General features: G+C 42.4%; 1 long non-coding RNA gene and 1 other non-coding gene across 2 annotated transcripts; both read left to right on the forward strand.

Annotated features, from left to right (window-relative positions):
• Positions 1-38: 38 nt before the first annotated feature.
• Positions 39-17,392, forward strand: LOC106996835 (uncharacterized). The gene is made up of 9 exons (XR_013414116.1): positions 39-408; positions 3,450-3,574; positions 5,032-5,099; positions 6,377-6,437; positions 11,148-11,247; positions 11,638-11,738; positions 12,110-12,210; positions 12,445-12,480; positions 16,305-17,392. It is a non-coding gene; the product is annotated as an uncharacterized LOC106996835 (long non-coding RNA).
• LOC114676518 (U6 spliceosomal RNA) lies at positions 9,686-9,789 on the forward strand. The gene has a single exon (XR_003727586.1). It is a non-coding gene; the product is annotated as a U6 spliceosomal RNA (small nuclear RNA).
• Positions 17,393-18,171: the final 779 nt, after the last annotated feature.

Below are 18,171 nucleotides of genomic sequence, written 5' to 3' on the forward strand. Positions count from 1 at the left end.
AAAGTTCACGTCACGACGTGGCGCGCCTCGGTGGCGTCAGAGCAGCGTCGGGCCGGGCGGGAAAGTGGAAAACTACCCGCGGCGGTCCGGCGTGGTGGTTCACCCTTGTAATCCCAGCAGTTTGGGAGGCCGAGGCGGGCGAATCAGGAGGTCAGGAGATCGAGACCATCCTGGCTAACACGGTGAAACCCGTCTCTACTAAAAATAGAAAAAAATTAGCCGGGCGCGGTGGCGGGCGCCTGTAGTCCCAGCTACTCGGGAGGCTGAGGCAGGAGAATGGCTTGAACCCGGGAGGCGGAGCTTGCAGTGAGCCGAGATTGCGCCACTGCACTCCAGCCTGGGCGACAGAGCGAGACTCCGTCTCAAAACAATAAATAAATAAATAAAACTACGAGTGACGACTTCTTGGTGAGTAAGTGGAGCAGTGGTCATAGTCTCTCCAGGCCCCGGTCCCCTAGCGGCCTAATCTCTAGGCCCGGTCCGCGGTCGTCGTTCTTCTCTGAGACTCCGCGCCCGAATCCTCGGTTTTCTCATCTGCCCTGAGATGGGATAATCCCCACAGGTATCTTTCTGCTGGGCTTGGTGGTATGCGCCTGTCGTCCCAGCTACTGAGGAGGCTGAAGTGGGAGGATCACTTGAGCTCAGGACGTCGAGTGTGCAATGAGTCAATAATAGCACCACTGCACTCCAGCCTAGGCGACACAGCGAGAGAGACCGTGTCTCAAAAAGGGAGCCGGGGCCGGGGAGGTTGATAGTTCATTTATTGCTCTCGTCTACTCTATTAAAGCAGTTCTAACTTGATTTGTGTTGGTTTGTTTTTATTTTACTAGGTTTTTAGGGAACAGGTGGTGTTTGGTTGCATAAACAAGTTATTTAGTGGTGATTTCTGAAATTTTGTTGCACCTATCACCTGAAGAGTGTATAGTGTACCCAATGTATATTTTTTAATCCCTGAGTCCCCCGACCCTTTTCCTCGTGTCTCCAAAGTCCACTATATCATTCTTGTGGTGGTGGTGGTGGTGGTGGTGGTGGTTTGAGATGGAGTCTCATTCTGTCACCCAGGCTGGAGTGCAGTGGCACAATCTCGGCTCACTGCAACTCCACCTCCCAGGTTCAAGCGATTCTCCAGCCTCAGTCTCCCCAGTAGCTGGGATTACAGGCACCAGCCTCCACGCCCGGCTAATTTTTTTGTATCTTAAGTAGAGAAGGGGTTTCACCATGTTGGCCAAGAGGCGGGGGGGTCTCGAACTCCTGACCTCAAGTGATCCACCCACCTTGGCCTGTCAAAGTGCTGGGATTAACAGGCGAGAGCCATCATGCCTGGACCTGTATATCTTTTTTTTTTTTTTTTTTTTTTTGAGATGGAGTTTGGCTTTTCTTGCCCAGTCTGGAATGCAGTGGCACAATCTTGGCTCACTGCAACCTCCGTGTCCCAGGTTCAAGCCATTCTCCTGCCTCAGCCTCCCAAGTAGCCGGGTTTACAGGTGCGTGCAGGCATGCCTGGCTAATGTTTGTATTTTTAGTAGAGATGGGTTTCACCATGTTAGGCTGGTCTCAAACGCCTGACCTCCAGTAATCCACCCACCTCGGCCTTCCAAAGTGCTGGGATTTCAGGTGTGCCTGGCCTCATTATGTCGTTCTTTTTTTTTTTTTTTTTGAGACGGAGTCTCCTCTGTCGCCCAGGCTGGGGTGCAGTGGCCAGATCTCAGCTCACTGCAAGCTCCGCCTCCTGGGTTGACGCCATTCTCCTGCCTCAGCCTCCTGAGTAGCTGGGACTACGGCCACCTGCCACCTCGCCTGGCTAGTTTTTTGTATTTTTTAGTAGAGACGGGGTTTCACCGTGTTAACCAGGATGGTCTCAATCTCCTGACCTCATGATCCGCCCGTCTCGGCCTCCCAAAGTGCTGGGATTACAGGCTTGAGCCACCACGCCCGGCCCATTATGTCATTCTTAATGCCTTTGCATCCTCATAGCTTAGCTTCTACTAATTTATGGATTGAAGAGTTATTTCTTATTAGGTTATTGGAATTTAAGTGTGCTTCTTGGTCAGTTCCACTGAAATAGATGAAAATGCTTGATGAACAGCAATTATAATGATAAAAATTGCAAGTCCAAAACCATGTTAGGAATAAACTTGATTTAGAAAAGGAAATTGTGGGCCAGGCACGGTGGCTTGCGCCTGTAATCCCAGCACTTTGGGAGGCCAAGGCAGGCAGATCACCTGAGGTCAGGAGTTCGAGACCAGCCTGGCCAACATAGCGAAACCCCATCTCTACTAAAAATACAAAAATTATCTGGGCGTGGTGTCATGCACCTGTAATCCCAACTACTCAGGAGGCTGAAGCAGGAGAATCGCTTGAACCCAGGAGGTGGATGTTGCAGTGAGCTGAGATCACGCCACTACACTTCAGCTTGGACAACACAGCAGTGGCACAATCTCAGCTCACTGCAACATCTGCCTCCCAGTTCAAGTGATTCTCTTGCCTCAGCCTCCTGAGTAGCTGGGACTACTGGCGCGCGCCACCACACCTAGCTAATTTTGTCATTTTAGTAGAGACTGGGTTTCACCAGGCTGGTCTTGAACTCCTGACCTCAGGTGATCTGCCTGTCTCAGCCTCCCAAAGTGCTGGGATTACAGGTGTGAGCCACTACGCCCGGCCAGGAATATGCATCTTCCTAGTGATTCCAGTACAGTGATTTGCAGGCAACAGCTTGAGAGACACTGGCTAGTTTAGAATTTGGATGGAAAACATTTCCATGGGTTGTTCTTGTTAGGCACTTGTTTGTTTGAATTTATTTTTTTAGAGATGGGGATCAACTAGGTAATATTTTAATCTAATTTTATTCTCTGGGTTTAATGAAAGAGCTCAGGATTGAATCTGGGTTTTCTTTTCTCTCTTTTTTTTTTTTTTTTTTTTTTTTGAGACGGAGTCTCACTCTGTCACCCAGGCTGGAGTGCAGTGGCACTATCAGAGCTCACTATAGCCTCAACCTCCTGGGCTCAAGTTATCCTTCCACCTTAGCCTCCTAAGTAGCTGGGACTACAGGTGCGCATCTCCTCACCTAACTAGTTTTTTGTGTGTGTGGAGATAGGGGGTCTTGCTTTGTTGCCCAGGCTGGTCTTGAACTCCTGGTTTCAAGTGATCCTCCTGCCTTGGCCTCCTAAATGCTGCGATTCCAGCGTAAGCCACCTTACCTGGCCAGAAATCGCACATTTTGAATTCTTCAAATGAAAACTTAATAGGTGAAAATAATTCTATTTGTTGATATGAATTGTTTGTTTTGGAAGCCACTATTGCTGAAGATACTTTATTTCACTACAGCATCAATCCTAGTATAATTTTTAAGGAACACATCAGTTTTCCTCTCAGGATTATTATTCCTGGGTTTAAGTTTTCATTTTTCCTTTATAATTTGCCATATTCTTTAAAATTTTATCAATTTTCAGAAACCAGGAAGCAACCACTTTCCATCTCATATTCCTAATGAAGTTGAAGAAAATGACAGCGTCTGTAAAGCTTCTTAAGACATCAGAAATTATTCTTAAAACCAGAGAGAGTCAGAATCAACTAGGTAATATTTTAATCTAATTTTATTCTCTGGGTTTAATGAAAGAGCTCAGGATTGAATATGGGTTTTCTTTTCTTTCTTTTTTTTTTGAGACGGAGTCTCGCTCTGTCGCCCAGGCTGGAGAGCAGTGGCGCCATTCTCCTGCCTCTGCCTCCCAAGTAGCTGGGACTACGGGCGCCTGCCATCACACCCGGCTAATTTTTTTGTATTTTTAGTAGAGACGAGGTTTCACCATGTTAGCCAGGATGGTCTCGATCCCCTGACCTCGTGATCCACCCGTCTCGGCCTCCCAAAGTGCTGGGATTACAGGTGTGAGCCACTGCACCTGGCCAATCATGGGTTTTCTAAACAGAGGCAATGAAGATTAGAAATGACAGGACCATCCATCTTGAGACAAAGTTGAAATTGCTTTTTAGAAAGTGGTACAGCCAGGCCGCACATGGTGGTTCACGCTTATAAATCCCAGCACTTTGGGAGGCCGAGGCGGGCAGACTGTCTGAACTCAGGAATTCCTGACCAACCTGAGCAACATGTCTCTACTAAAATACAAAAAATTAGCTGGGCATGGCGGCGTGCGTCTGTAGTCCCAGCTACTCAGGCGCCTGAGTCAGGAGAATTGCTTGAACCCAGGAGGTGGAGGTTGCAGTGAGCCAAGATCACGCCACTGCACTCCAGCCTAGGTGACAGAGTGAGACTCCGTCTCAAAAAAAAAAGGAAAAAGAAAAAGAAAATGGTAGAGTCTTTGGTCCTCATTACTACCTGTTAAGTAAAGCATTTCTAATCCTTTCATTAGAAAAAATGTTATATACTATTATTTCTTTTGTGTTTTCTTATGAAAAAATAAATATCCAGAAAGCAACTATATCAGTGTCAGAGTAATTTCAAAAGAAAATTTATAGAGCCATGTAAGATTGTGCTGGGGGAACAGATTATTCTATCTTGCTAAGGTTATGGCAGGTCTTTTTTAGAGCACTTAGTGGCTATCTGCTATCAAAGCTAAGTCTTTTATGTAGGTTTAGAAGATTTGAGTCTAGGCCGGGCGCGGTGACTCACGCCTATAATCCCAGCACTTTGGGAGGCTGAGGCAGGCAGATCACGGGGTCAGGATGTCGACACCATCCTGGATAATACAGTGAAACCCCATCTCTACTAAAAATAGAAAAAAATTAGCCAGGCGTGGTGGCGGGTGCCAGTAGTAACAGCTACTTGGGAGGCTAAGGCAGGAGAATCACTTGAACCCAGGAGGCGGAGGTTCCAGTGAGCCGAGATCACCCCACTGCACTCCAGCCTAGGTGACAGAGCAAGTCACCATCTCAAAAAAAAAAAAAAAAAAAAAAAAAGATTTGGCTCTGAAATTGGGTTGAAAATATTTTTATTGGTTTTATCAGGAAGAAACGGGTTTTTAGAGAAGGAAAACTATGGTAGGAAACTGGTGACCAGCTCTTCTTTTTTCTGTGTAGCTGTGGACCAAATAGCTTTCCAAAAGAAGCTCTTTCAGACCCTGAGGAGACACCCTTCCTATCCCAAAGTATGTATTTTTCCCCTGGTATTTTTGCTTGTGCCAGCATAACTCTAGAATTTGGAATTTAAGGACACTGGTATAAAGTTGAGTGGGCTAAAATGATTTTTAACAGCAAATATTAAACTAAAAATTTATTCTTTTTTATTTTTTAAATCTCCTTATTAAGATAATAGAAGAATTTATTAGTGGCCTGGAGTCTTACATTGAGGATGAAGACAGTTTCAGGAACTGCCTTTTGCCTTGTGAGCTCTGCAGGATGAGGAAGCCAGGTGTGGAGAGGAGGCATGGAATCTTGCTGAAATTCAGTCTGTTCGGCTAATTGCGTGGGGCTGGGGAGGGAGAGCGCAGTTGTTTCAAATTTCATTTTTGGTGTAAGCTCTCTTTTCCTCAAAGTAAACCTAACTTTGAAATTCCTAAGCTTGTGGTTATGAGCCTAACAATCAGTGTTTTCTAGAATGTGTTTCACCTGTGTTGACAGAATTTCTTTTTTTTTCGTTGTTTGAGATGGAGTCTTGCTCTGTCACGCAGGCTGGAGTGCAGTGGTACGATCCTGGCTCACTGCAAGCTCCGCCTCCCATGTTCATGCCATTCTTCTGTCTCAGCCTCCCGAGTAGCTGGGATTACAGGGGCACGCCACTATGCCTGGCTATTTTTTTTTTTTTTTTTTTGGTAGAGACGGTGTTTCACCGGGTTAGCCAGGATGGTCTTGATCTCATGACCTCATGATCCGCCCGCATCACCCTCCCAAAGTGCTGGGGTTACAGGCATGAGCAACCGCTCCCATCCCCTAGAATTTCAAATCTCTACGTCTCCCTTGCTAAGAGCCATGTGCTCATTTCTGTATTTCTTTTCTTTTTTTTTTTTTTTTTTTTTTGAGACAGAGTCTTGCTTTGTCGCCCAAACTGGAGTGCAGTGGCCGGATCTCAGCTCACTGCAAGCACCCCCTTTCGGGTTTACGCCATTCTCCTGCCTCAGCCTCCCGAGTAGCTGGGACTACCGGCGCCTGCCACCTCGCCCGGCTAGTTTTTTGTATTTTTTAGTAGAGACGGGGTTTCACCGTGTTAGCCAGGATGGTCTTGATCTCCGACCTTGTGATCTGCCCGTCTCGGCCTCCCAAAGTGCTGGGATTACAGGCTTGAGCCACCGCGCCCGGCCTACTGTATTTCTTGTATAACAGGATAGTTCCTCTTTAAAATTATGTATTTAACCAATTTTATTGAGAAAAGATGATAAAAGCATTAAAACAAGGAAAGCAAAATGGAAAACATGTCTCTTTTTTACAGTATGGGTGCATCTTATTCTAAGAGTCTCATCAAACTGCTTCTGGGGATTGACATACTACAGGTAAGACTCACTTTTTCTGTGAACATTTGATGGATGAGGTTTGTGGTGTATGCTCAAGTCTAAATGGCGGGAACATGGGATAGAGTAGGGTTAATCAGAGAATTGGGGTTTGTAACAGCTTTAACACAGCTCTGTTGCTGTGATGAGTTTGGTAGGGTAATGTCTGTGTTTTAAAACTATGCTTATTAGCTTGGTACATCCAGCGGTTGGTCCCATTTATTCCCTCTGCATCTGATTCTTTTTCTTTTTCTTTTTTTTTTTTTTTTTTGGAGACGGAGTTTCTCTCTTGTTGCTCAAGCTGGAGTGCAGTGGCGCAATCTCGGCTCACCACAACCTCCGCCTCCCAGGTTCAAGCAGTTCTCCTGCCTCAGCCTCCTGAGTAGCTGGGATTATAGGCATGCGCCACCACGCCTGGCTAATTTTGTATTTTTAGTAGAGACAGGGTTTCTCCATGTTGGTCAGGCTGGTCTCGAACTCCCAACCTCAGGTGATCTGCCCACCTTGGCCTTCTAAAGTGTTGGCATTACAGGCGTAAGCCACTGCGCCCGGCCTGATTCCTCTCCTTAAATCTGCGTCCTGTGTACTCTGAGCACCTGGTAATCTATCATGTTCATATCTAAATCATCTCCCATTTAGCTTTTTAGATGATTATGTAACTTAATTTTGTCCTTTTTCTCCTTCTCTTTTAATATATTAAATAGACAATACATTGATATGATTTGAATATCTCAAGTTATTCAAATATATATAGATCAGAAAACTTCCCTCCACCCCATTCTCCATTTTTCCTCTTCTCTTGTCTCCTACTGTTAATCTTTTCACACTCTTTTCATTGGAAATCTTGAATATAATTTAGGTGGGTTTTTTTGGGTTTTTTTGTTTTTTTTTTTTTTGAGACGGAGTCTTGCTCCGTCGCCCACAGTGGCCGGATCTCAACTCACTGCAAGCTCCACCTCCCGGGTTTACGCCATTCTCCTGTCTCAGCCTCCCGAGTAGCTAGGACTACAGGCACCCGCCACCTCACCCGGCTAGTTTTTTGTATTTTTTAGTAGAGATGCGGTTTCACCGTGTTAGCCAGGATGGTCTCAATCTCCTGACCTCGTGATCCGCCCGTCTCGGCCTCCCAGAGTGCTGGGATTACAGGCTTGAGCCACCGCTTCCAGCATAATTTAGTTATTTTAAGTCTAAGAGCTCCCTTATTCCTCTGGAGAGCTCCCCTTGCAACCTATTTGATAATCTTTTAAAGTCTGCATTTCATGGATTAACAGCGTATTTAATAATATTTTGATTATCTGATTATTTTAACTTTGCCTTGATAATAATTTTCAGTTTTTCAGAAGGCAGATTAAGTCTTCGTATTCCAGTAGCATATTCTAAAAATGAAGACATACTCATGTGGATATCCTTGTAATAAGATATCAACTTTACCAAAGTGTTTCCTCCAGGAGCTCTAGTTGGAAAGAGATTATAAATTTCTTTTTTCTTTTTTCTTTTTTTTTTGAGTCAGAGTCTCCTCTGTCACACAGGCTGGAGTGGAGTGGTGTGATCTCAGCTCCCTGCAACCTCTGCCTCCCACAGGTTCAAGTGATTCTCATGCCTCAGCCTCCCAAGTAGCTGGGATTATACATTTCTGTTGTGTATATATGTATATTTTTTTAGACGGAGTCTCGCTTTGCCGCCCAGGCTGGAGTGCAGTGGCACAATCTTGGCTCACTGAAAGCTCTGCCTCCTGGATTCACACCATTCTCCTGCCTCAGCCTCCCGAGTAGCTAGCACTACAGGTGCCCGCCACTACACCCGGCTAATTTTTTGTATTTTTAGTAGAGACAGGGTTTCACCATGTTAACCAGATGGTCTCGATATCCTGACGTCATGATCTGCCCACCTCGGCCTCCCAAAGTGCTGGGATTACAGGCGTGAGCCACCGTACCCAGCCTTGTATTGTGTATTTTCAGATCATCCCCTAACTCCCTTTGTCTTCTTTTTTAACCTGCCATTGTCAAAACCTTATTTGAGAAGATGCCAGAATATTTTTTTGAAAATATTCTGGAGTTATTATGGAATGTTAAGTACAATCCTGTTGTACTTAAGTTTCTCTCTGAAAAGTTTACTCTGAAAACTGTTGGTTTCTCTGAAAGTCAATTTATCATGATGCTTCTTAAGTGACTACTAAAATTTTACTGGAGTGTCTTTGAAGTTTCATCTGTTAATATGACTTTGTAACAATAAATAGGATTACTGTTAAAAGTAACTATTGGCCTGCTGCGGTGGCTGACACCTGTAATCCCAACAGTTTGAGAAGCCTAGGCAGGAGGATTGCTTGAATCCAGGAATTCAAGACCAGCCGGGGCAATGTAGTGAGACTTTGTGTCTATTTAAAAACAGAAAAAAAAAAATGTTTTTTAAGTATCTATTGCTTATGCTCAGGGATAATCCTTAGTAGAAGGATACACAATATACTGGTAACAGTAGTTGTTTCCAAAGAGGGTAGCCAGTTGGTTGGAATCAGGTATTCTCTGAATACTTTTCTTTACCTTTTTAATTTTGTAGTGTATGTTGAGACAGGGTCTCACTCTGTCGCCCAGGCTGGAGTGCCGTAGTACGATCACGGCTCACTGCGGCATCAACCACCCAGGCTTAAGTGATTCTCCCACCTCAGCCCCATGAGTGCCTGGGACTACAGGTGCGCGCCACCCGGTCTGGGTAATTTTCATGTTTTTTTGGTAGAGATGGGGTTTCGCTGTGTTGCCCAGGCTGGTCTCAAAACTTCTAGGCTCAAGTGATCAACCTGCCTGAGCCTCTCAAACTACTGGGATGTGGCCCTACCTGTTTTCTTTAATTACTATGTTAGAAAAGAAATGAACAGCCTAATAGAAAAGTAGACAAAGGTCGTGAACAGACCTTTTACAAAGAAGAAATACAAGAATATAAAATATTTAAAAAGTTAAATTTTGTTAGCAATCAAAGTCACAAATTTAAAACACTATATCAAAATAGTAAATAATAACTATTAAGCAGTAAAAGGCATTTTTTCCTACTCTCAAAGGGTCTGCTTGTTGAGTGTAGTGAATAGGCATGCTCATACATTGCTAGTGAGCATATAAATTAGTTCAGGCATTGAGTCTGAAGAGCAATAAATTGTATGTGTCAAAAACCTTAGATTTTGCATACCCTTTAATCCTAATGTCATGTCTCCTAATTTATCCTAGGATAATAACTGTGAATGAAAATGAAATAACATTAGTTTAGTGCTTGCTTTGGCAGCATATATACTAAGTCTGGAACAATACAGAGATTAGCATGGCCACTTTGCAAGGGTGACACGCAAATTTGTGAAGTGTTCCATATATTGAAAAAAATTGGCCGGGCACAGTGACTTACGCCTGTAATCCCAGCACTTTGGGAGGCCGAGGTAGGTGGATCATGAGGTCAGGAGACCGAGACCATCCTGGCTAACACGGTGAAACCCCAACTCTACTAAAAATACAGAAGATTATCCGGGTGTGGTGGCAGACGCCTGTAATCCTAGCTACTCCTGGAGGCTGAGGCAGGAGAATGGCGTGAACCCAGGAGGCAGAACTTGTAGTGAGCCGAGATTGCGCCACTGCACTCTAGCCTGGGCGACAATGCGAGACTCCATCCCAAAAAAAAAGAAAAAGATTACTGTTTAAAATAAAGAAATGTAAATAATTGAGATGTTCAAAAAGGAATATTATATGCACATTAATAACTGTAAAAAGAACTAGTTAGTATCATACATTAATTGAAAAAAACAAACCCAGGTTACACATAGCATTTATATTAGGTTGGTGCAAAAGTAATTGCGGTTTTTGCAATTAAATAGTGCAGTCCAGTATTTTGTTAAAAAAAGAAGATACATATGCATATTAATAGTGCACATTTCTGGAATGACAGGATTAGTCATTTTTATGTTCCCTTTTTAAATTTTTTCAGAGTCCTGTGTACAGTAATAATACATTTGAAGGATTGTTTGTTTATTTATTTTGAGAAAGAGTCTCACTCTGTTGCCCAGGCTGGAGTGCAATGGTGCGATCTTGGCCCACTGCAACCTCCACCTCCTAGATTCAAGCAATTCTCCTGCCTCAGCTCCCCGAGTACCTGGGATTACAGTGTTCACCACCACACCTGTCACCCAGGCAGGAGTGCAGTGGTGCAGTCTCAGCTTTCCAACCTCCTGGAACAAGTGTTAGTCAGTCATTGCCTTGGGAGAAATCTTGTGTAATGAGTATTTCATTTTGAAACCATAGTGAATCACATTTGATATCTCTCTCTCTTTTTTTTCTTTTAATTTTTCTCAATGAGTTTCAGATGCTATTCTGTGATAGATTCACAGGTCTGTTTTTAAGCAGTAAGTTTTGAGTGGAAATTTTCTATATTGTCTTAATCACACCTGCTTCCCATAGGAATAATACTTTTTATGCCTTACTATATAGCCAGTTGAGAATTTTGGCTCTTAATGTAAGATAATAGCTCTGTTTCATATTTATTGCCTGTCTGTTTTCGATGAAGCTGTGGTATTAACAACTAAAAGATTCTAATTTGGGGAAAAATTTAAATTTTTCCCCCCTAAATTGTGAGTGGGAAAACTGAGTGAGAGAAGTGATTTTTTTCTAATTTTACCTAACAGTTCAGTACAAGCTGAGGTAGTGATATGAAAATGTATTAAGTTTTTGTGCTTTTAATTTTTAGGTTTGCCAGTTGGTGATTGATAAGTTGTCGTCTATTGGAGGATTTGCCTGTGATAATAAAGTTCATTCTTCATTCCATAACAGCCATGGATGCACTTGAGGTATGCTCTTATATCCCGTCACACCTAGACAAAGCAACTTAAGTTAATAAGTACCAATCGCTCTTCTCTGTCCCCAGACTAACCGAGAATAGTGACTAATCCAGATAGCATTCAGAGGAGAGAATGGAGCTATTCAACAGATTCATTACTCTGTATAAGCTGCTATAAGTTACATTTACTCTTTCTGTGTAGTACCTCACAGAATTCTGAAATTTTGGGTATGATGTTCTATGACATTTCATTAGCTATTCTCACAACTCTATTTTTCAAAATGTCCGACATTTAAAATTTTTTCTTAGTCTTTCAGGAGATTGTCATGGTTGAGAGACTGGACTGTGCGTACCCACTATGAATAAGCAGAAAACCATAGTTAATATTTATTTTCTGCAGGTAATTTCTGAGCTTCGGGAGAAGTTGGATCTGCAACATTGTGTTTTGCCATCACAGTTACAGGCTTCCCAAGTAAAATAGAAAAGTAAAGGACGAGCAAGGTAAAGAGCTCATGGATAATTGCCACCCTTTTCCTCACATAGGTTGTCACAGTTTTCTGACATCCCACAGTCAGAATTGGAGCTTAATACTTACAACTACAAATAATGGTACTATTATGACATTTACATCTAGTATTGTATAGTGTTTCAAACTACATATATGTATGTGATTATGTATGCGTTTATATGTTTTCTTAGCCATTCAGATCAATTCCAGACAGACTACAGTGCAAGTTTATTAGCCATCTTATACATGAGGTTGTCATTTGCTCCAGGGTACATGGCTACGAAGCAGGAAATCAGATCCTGTAAGTTCTTTTCTGGTAGGTAGAAGACTAATTTTTTCCTCTCTGCTACTTGTAATTCCTCAGGAAATCAAGAAAGCAGCGGTCAGAGCTGCATTAGTCTCCTTTTTGATGTAATAAAGTCAGCTATTAGATATGAGAAAACCATTTCAGAAGCCTGGATTAAGGTGAGATCTTTGGAACTTTGATTATCAAGGAGGAAATGAGTGGCAATTAGTGACAGATGTATAACTGAGGTAGATTGAAATAAAAATCTCAAAAGTCATTCGAGTGGAAATAATAGCTGATGGCTGCCATATGGACACATTGGCTCTTAGATGAGATAACACGGCATGCTGAGTGAGGTGAAACGTGTTTCGCTGATGTGTGGTAATGTTTTTGTGACTCTCTTGTTTTTTCAGGCAATTGAAGACACGGCCTCAGTGTCTGAACACAAGGTGATATTCATGTACTATGCATTTTAAGTATTGTAGACTTGAGGCCGGGTGTGGTGGCTCATGCCTGTAATCCCAGCACTTTGGGAGGTCAAGGCGGGCAGATAACGAGGTCAGGAGATCAAGGTCATCCTGGCGAACACGGTGAAACCCAGTCTCTACTAAAAATACAAAAAAATTAGCCGGGCATAGTGGCAGGTGCCTGTAGTCCCAGCTACTCGGGAGGCTGAGGCAGGAGAATGGCGTGAACCTGGTGCGGGGAGCTTGCAGTGAGCGGAGATTGTGCCACTGCACTCCAGCCTGGATGACAGAGCGAGACTCTGTCTTTAAAAAAAAAAAAAAGTATTGCAGACTTAAAAGTAATGACGTTGGCTAGCTTGCCGTCCCGCTTTCTTTCTTTCTCCTCCATCCAGTCACTCTTTTTTCTCTTCTCTGGTTGCTCTAATAAACATTAGCTGTTTGGGGAAGATAATGTGAGGTGTTGACTGGCCAGATAGCCTGCCCCTACTCACTCTGGCTATAAAATAAGCCTACAGTATCCATAAAGGGAAATACAGTGTAACTAAGCACATCAAGGTGCAATCAAAGAAGCCAAGTCCCCACTGATGAGATGAAGAAAATAACCACCTGAGTCTCAGGTCCCTGTATCTGCCTAATTGCCCTTCCTTCCACCCAGCACCACTGTCAAGATAATGGCATTCCATGTTTTACTTTACTTTGCCCATGTAGACCTGACTGGAGTAAATCAGTGTGTCCACTGTCAAGGCAATGGTACTGGATCTTATGTCTCTATTAATTCTAGAAATACCTTCTATCAAAAAGCCAGATGATTGGCTGGGCATAGTGGCTCACGCCTATAATCCCAGCACTTTGGGAGGCTGAGGCAGGCGGGTTTGAGACCAGCCTGACCAATGTAGCGAAACCCCGTCTCTACTAAAAATACAAAAGAAAAATTAGCCTGGCCTGATGGCACGTACCACTGCACTCTAGCCTGAGCGACAGTGCAAGACTCCATCTCAAAAAAAAAGAAAAAAAAAAGCCAGATGATTGAGTTCCTTAGGAGCTGATTGGTTGCCTTAAAGATTTTTCTTTCGTTGGAATCTGTTTTGTGGAATTTTTGTTGTGTTAGCCAATTTTTGGATGACTATCTTAAAAGCTTTCATTATGCTGAATAAAGCAATGAAAAAATTGACAACTTTTTGTGGTGAAAAATATCAAAGTACTCCAAAACACTGTTTTTGGTTTTGGATAAACATATATTTATCCAAATATAAATAACCACCTTGGCTGCCTGCATTCCTATTTTTACATAGTTGTAATCATTTTATAAATACAATTTGTATTCTTTTTTCTCTTAACATTTTTTCTGCTGTTATAAATATTTCATGTGCTTCTGCATTTTCATTGTTACCTTTAATGACTGTATTTTGGTCTAATGACTCTCAATTTTGGTGTCCTAAGAAGTGGGGCATTCAGTTAAGAGAAGTAGTAAAATTTGTTTTGTTTTTTCTTTTTTGTCCTGCTTGCCTTTTTAACTTTTTTGTTTTGTTTTGTTTTGTTTTTTCTTTTTTTTTTTTTTTTTTCTGGAAGCATAGACTCAAGTTGCCCTGAATACATTCCCAATGTTTTCTCTCTCTCTCTCTTTTTTTTAAGAGACCAGGTCTTGCTCTATCACCCAAGCTGGAGTGCAGTGACAGCATCATAGCTCATTGCAGCCTCAAACTCCTGGGTGCAAGCGATCCTCCCATCTCAATTTTCGGAGTAGCTGGGACTACAGGCAAGCACCACCAGGCCTGGCTAATTCTGTTAGTTAGTTATTTTGAGATAGAGTTTCGCTCTTTTGCCCAGGCTGGAGTGAAGTGTAACAATCTCTGTTCACTGCAACATCTGCCCCCTGGGTTGAAGCAATTATCCTGCCTCAGCCTCCCTAGTAGCCGGGATTATAAGTGCCCGCCACCACACCTGGCTAATCTTTGTATTTTTAGTAGAGACGGGATTTCACCTTGTTGGCTAGGCTGGTCTCAAACCCCTGACCTCAGGTGATCCACCCGCTTCAGCCTCCCAAAGTGCTAGGATTACGGCCAATTCTTTTATTTTTTTTATAGAGATGAGGTCTTGCTGTGTTGCCCAGGCTGGTCTCAAATTTTCAGCTTCAAGTGATCCTCCTGCTTGGGCCTCCCAGTGTTGGGATTATAGGCATGAGCCACTGCACCCAGCCCTCATATTTTTCTATTTTAAACTTAGGTAAACAAGCTAATCGTGGAGAAAAACCCACAAGGAATCTACAGATGTAAAAAATACAGTTTTTCTCCACTCTCTGTCCCATTCCTCAGGGATAGTCATCCTTCCAAATTTTTTCTCTTCATATACAAGCTATAATTGTGTGCAAGTACTGGTATGCTCTTATGCCTACACATATGCATGTTTACATAATGTTTTTACAAAAGCAGAATCTTAACCGTGATTATGGGTTATTGTTGTTGTTGTTTAAAGAGACAGGGTTTCACTCTGTCACCACGCTGGAGTACCAGTGGCATAATCATAGCTCACCGTTGCCTCCACCTCCTGAGCTCAAGTGAGCCTCCCTCCTCAGCCTCCCAAAGCAGTGGGATTATAGGCATGAACCACCATGCCCAGCCTGATTATCCTTTTGCAGGTTGCTGTTTTTTCCACTTCATATCAGGAATGTCTTTCCTGTGTCAAAAAATATAATATGGTTTAGCAGTCCCTAACCTTTTTGGCACCAGGGACTGGTTTCATGGAAGACAGTTTTTCCACAGACAGTGTCGGGGTATGATTTCGGGATGAAACGGTTCAGCCTTAATAGGCACTACATAGATTCTCATAAGGAATGTGCAGCCTAGATCTTGTGCACGTGCAGTTCACAATAGGGTTCACACTCCCATGAGAATCTAATGCAGTCGCTAATCTGACGGGAGACAGGTCTCAGGTGGTAATGCCCACTTGACTGCCCCTCACCTCCTGCTGTGCAGCTTGGTTCCTAGCAGACCACGGACCCCATGATCCAGGGGTTAGGGACCCCTGGCCTAGCATATTCTTTTTAAAAAATATTTTAATAAAAAAAATTTTTTTAGACAGAATCTCGCTGTGTCACCCAGGCTGGAGTGCAGTGGCACGATCTAGGCTTACTGCAACCTCTGCCTCCTGGGTTCAAGTGATTCACCTGCCTCAGCCTCCTGAGTAGCTGGAATTATAGGCACTTGCCACCACGACTGGCCAATTTTTTTTTCTATTTTTAGTAGAAATGGGGTTTCACCATGTTGGCCAGGCTGATCTCGAACTCCTGACCTCACGTGATAGGCGCACCTTGGCCTCCCAAAGTGCTGGGATTACAGGCGTGAGCCACCAGAATAAACCAGCCTGGCTTATTCTTTCGATGACTGTAATATTCCAAAAATTAAAATTACTCCGTCATAATTTATTGGACCTTTCCCGTATTGGTGGGCATTTATAGTCTTTCCAACTTTTCACAAAGTAATTTTCCTAGTAATAGTGAAAATACTGGAGTTGGCAAGTGATTGAGTCTTTAATAAATGTCAAGATATTCAAAGTTACTTCTGTAGTAGAATCACTTTAATGTATATTGCAATGTATTAAGAGATACCAGTGGTTAATAATTGTGGCACTTTATTTCTCTGAAAATTATTTCTGGGTTTTGTGAAAAGTGTAGATACTCCCAGGGGAGTGTGTGGAACAAATGAGCATCATCCATTCTGTGTTTTAATGGGGAAAAGCTGCTGTTTCATTGTAGCAAATGTACTGATTTGTTAACTGTTTTTCTATTATTGCATATTTATTGACAATAGGTGTTTGACCTGGTGATGCTTTTCATCATCTATAGCAGCAATACTCAGACAAAGAAGTACATTGAAAGGTGCTAAGAAATAAGATTCGATCAGGCTGCATTCAAGAACAGCTGCTCCAGAGTACATTCTCTGTTCATTACTTAGTAAGTGTCAGAGACTATTGATCTTTAATCTAAAACGGAAAGCTATACAGCTCCTGTGTAAAATTTCATCTTATTTCAGTCCATTGTTCAAACCCATAGAAATTTTTGAATTTTATTTTTGCATTAATCATTTTAATTGTCTATCTCAATGCATTTTGCAGCTATGACAAACTAGCCTTTCATATCCTATTCTAAGTAGCTTATAAAAACCTTGAGGGGAAAGGCCGGGTGCAGTGGCTCATGCCTGTAATCCTAGCACTTTGGGAGGCCGAGGTGGGCGAATTACGAGGTCAGGAGTTCGAGAGCAGCCTGGCTAACATGGTAAAACCCCGTCTCTACTAAAAAAATACGAAAAGTTAGCTGGGCGTGGTGTTGGGCACCTGTAATCCCAGCTACTTCAGAGGCTGAGGCAGGAGAATCTCTTGAACCCAGGAGGCGGAGGTTGCAGTGAGCCGAGATCTGCCACTGTACTCCAGCCTGAGCGACGGAGCAAGACTCCGTCTCAAAAAGAAATCCTTGAGGGGAATAGGACCTGCCTGTAGAAACTAGTAGAAACGTAAATATGAACTTATTTGAACTATCACTCTTTGGCTATTCAAAACTGTGGACTTTAGGTGATAATTCCTCTGGAAATGTAATTTATTCAAACTGGAATTTTATAAGCTGGGAATAGTGTTTTGCCTGAATGTTCAATATATTAACAGTATAGAACTTAGAAAACTGGATGGGCCAGTCGTTTGGGGTTTGGGTCAGAGGCTAATGAGAATACCTCGTTGGATCTTAAATTTTATATTTAGGAATGGATTTAATGTTTGTATTATTTCATCTTGCAGTTCTTTCTGTGTTTATTTCTGCCAATTATATATGTTTTGGGCTGTAATTTTCTAGATGCAGAAACCATATGTAATTTTTCATTGCATTTTCCCCAATAAAGCATTATACCCAGCTGAGTACTAAATGTAAGATTTTTTAAAACTATGGTATCAATAAGGAAGCTATGTTTATTAACTGGTTATTTACTGTGGGTCCATTAATGTCTATGTATATTGTGTTATTGGTAGAGCATGATCACATCTCTTCTTGATCTTCTTTTAAAAAAATCAGTTTAGTTAGCATTGAACCTTATAGACCAACTTCAAATTATAACCAAGGTGGAACATCCCTGGGGGGTAGTGTGATTGCATGGGGAAACTGGGATTTAGAAGAGATGGCCTCCAATGCCAAACTGAGCAGACAGGAACGTACTATTTGGCTTATAATTTAACTTCTTTGAGCTTAAAGGACAATTATTATCCAAATGTGGAATCCCATTGATGCTGAGAGAAAACTCAGAATGGTGAAGGATTATTCTGTGTAAAAAATATTAAGATTTCTTAAGTTAAAATGAGAGTTGGGGAGAAGTCTGACATTCCAAAAGGATAAGCAACTCTTAGCTTGTGTACTGTTTCCTACAGCTTCTTTTCTCTCTCTACTCTTCCCCACTCAAGGTTCTTAAGGGTATGTGTTCATCCATTCTGTCGCTGGCTCAGAGTTTTCCTCACTCTCTAGACCAGAGTATAATTTCATTTGGCAGTCTCCTATACAAATATGCATTTAAGTTTTTTGACATGTACTGCCAGCAGGTATGTTGAAACACTTATTTTGGCAAGGAGGGAACAGGGGAAGGAAGAATCATCTGATGCTTATTTTTTGTTGATTGGAACTTACTGAAGGGGAAGGAACTC

This window comes from Macaca mulatta, chromosome 2 (assembly GCF_049350105.2).
Source record: "Macaca mulatta isolate MMU2019108-1 chromosome 2, T2T-MMU8v2.0, whole genome shotgun sequence".
NCBI classification, from domain to species: Eukaryota; Metazoa; Chordata; class Mammalia; order Primates; family Cercopithecidae; genus Macaca; species Macaca mulatta.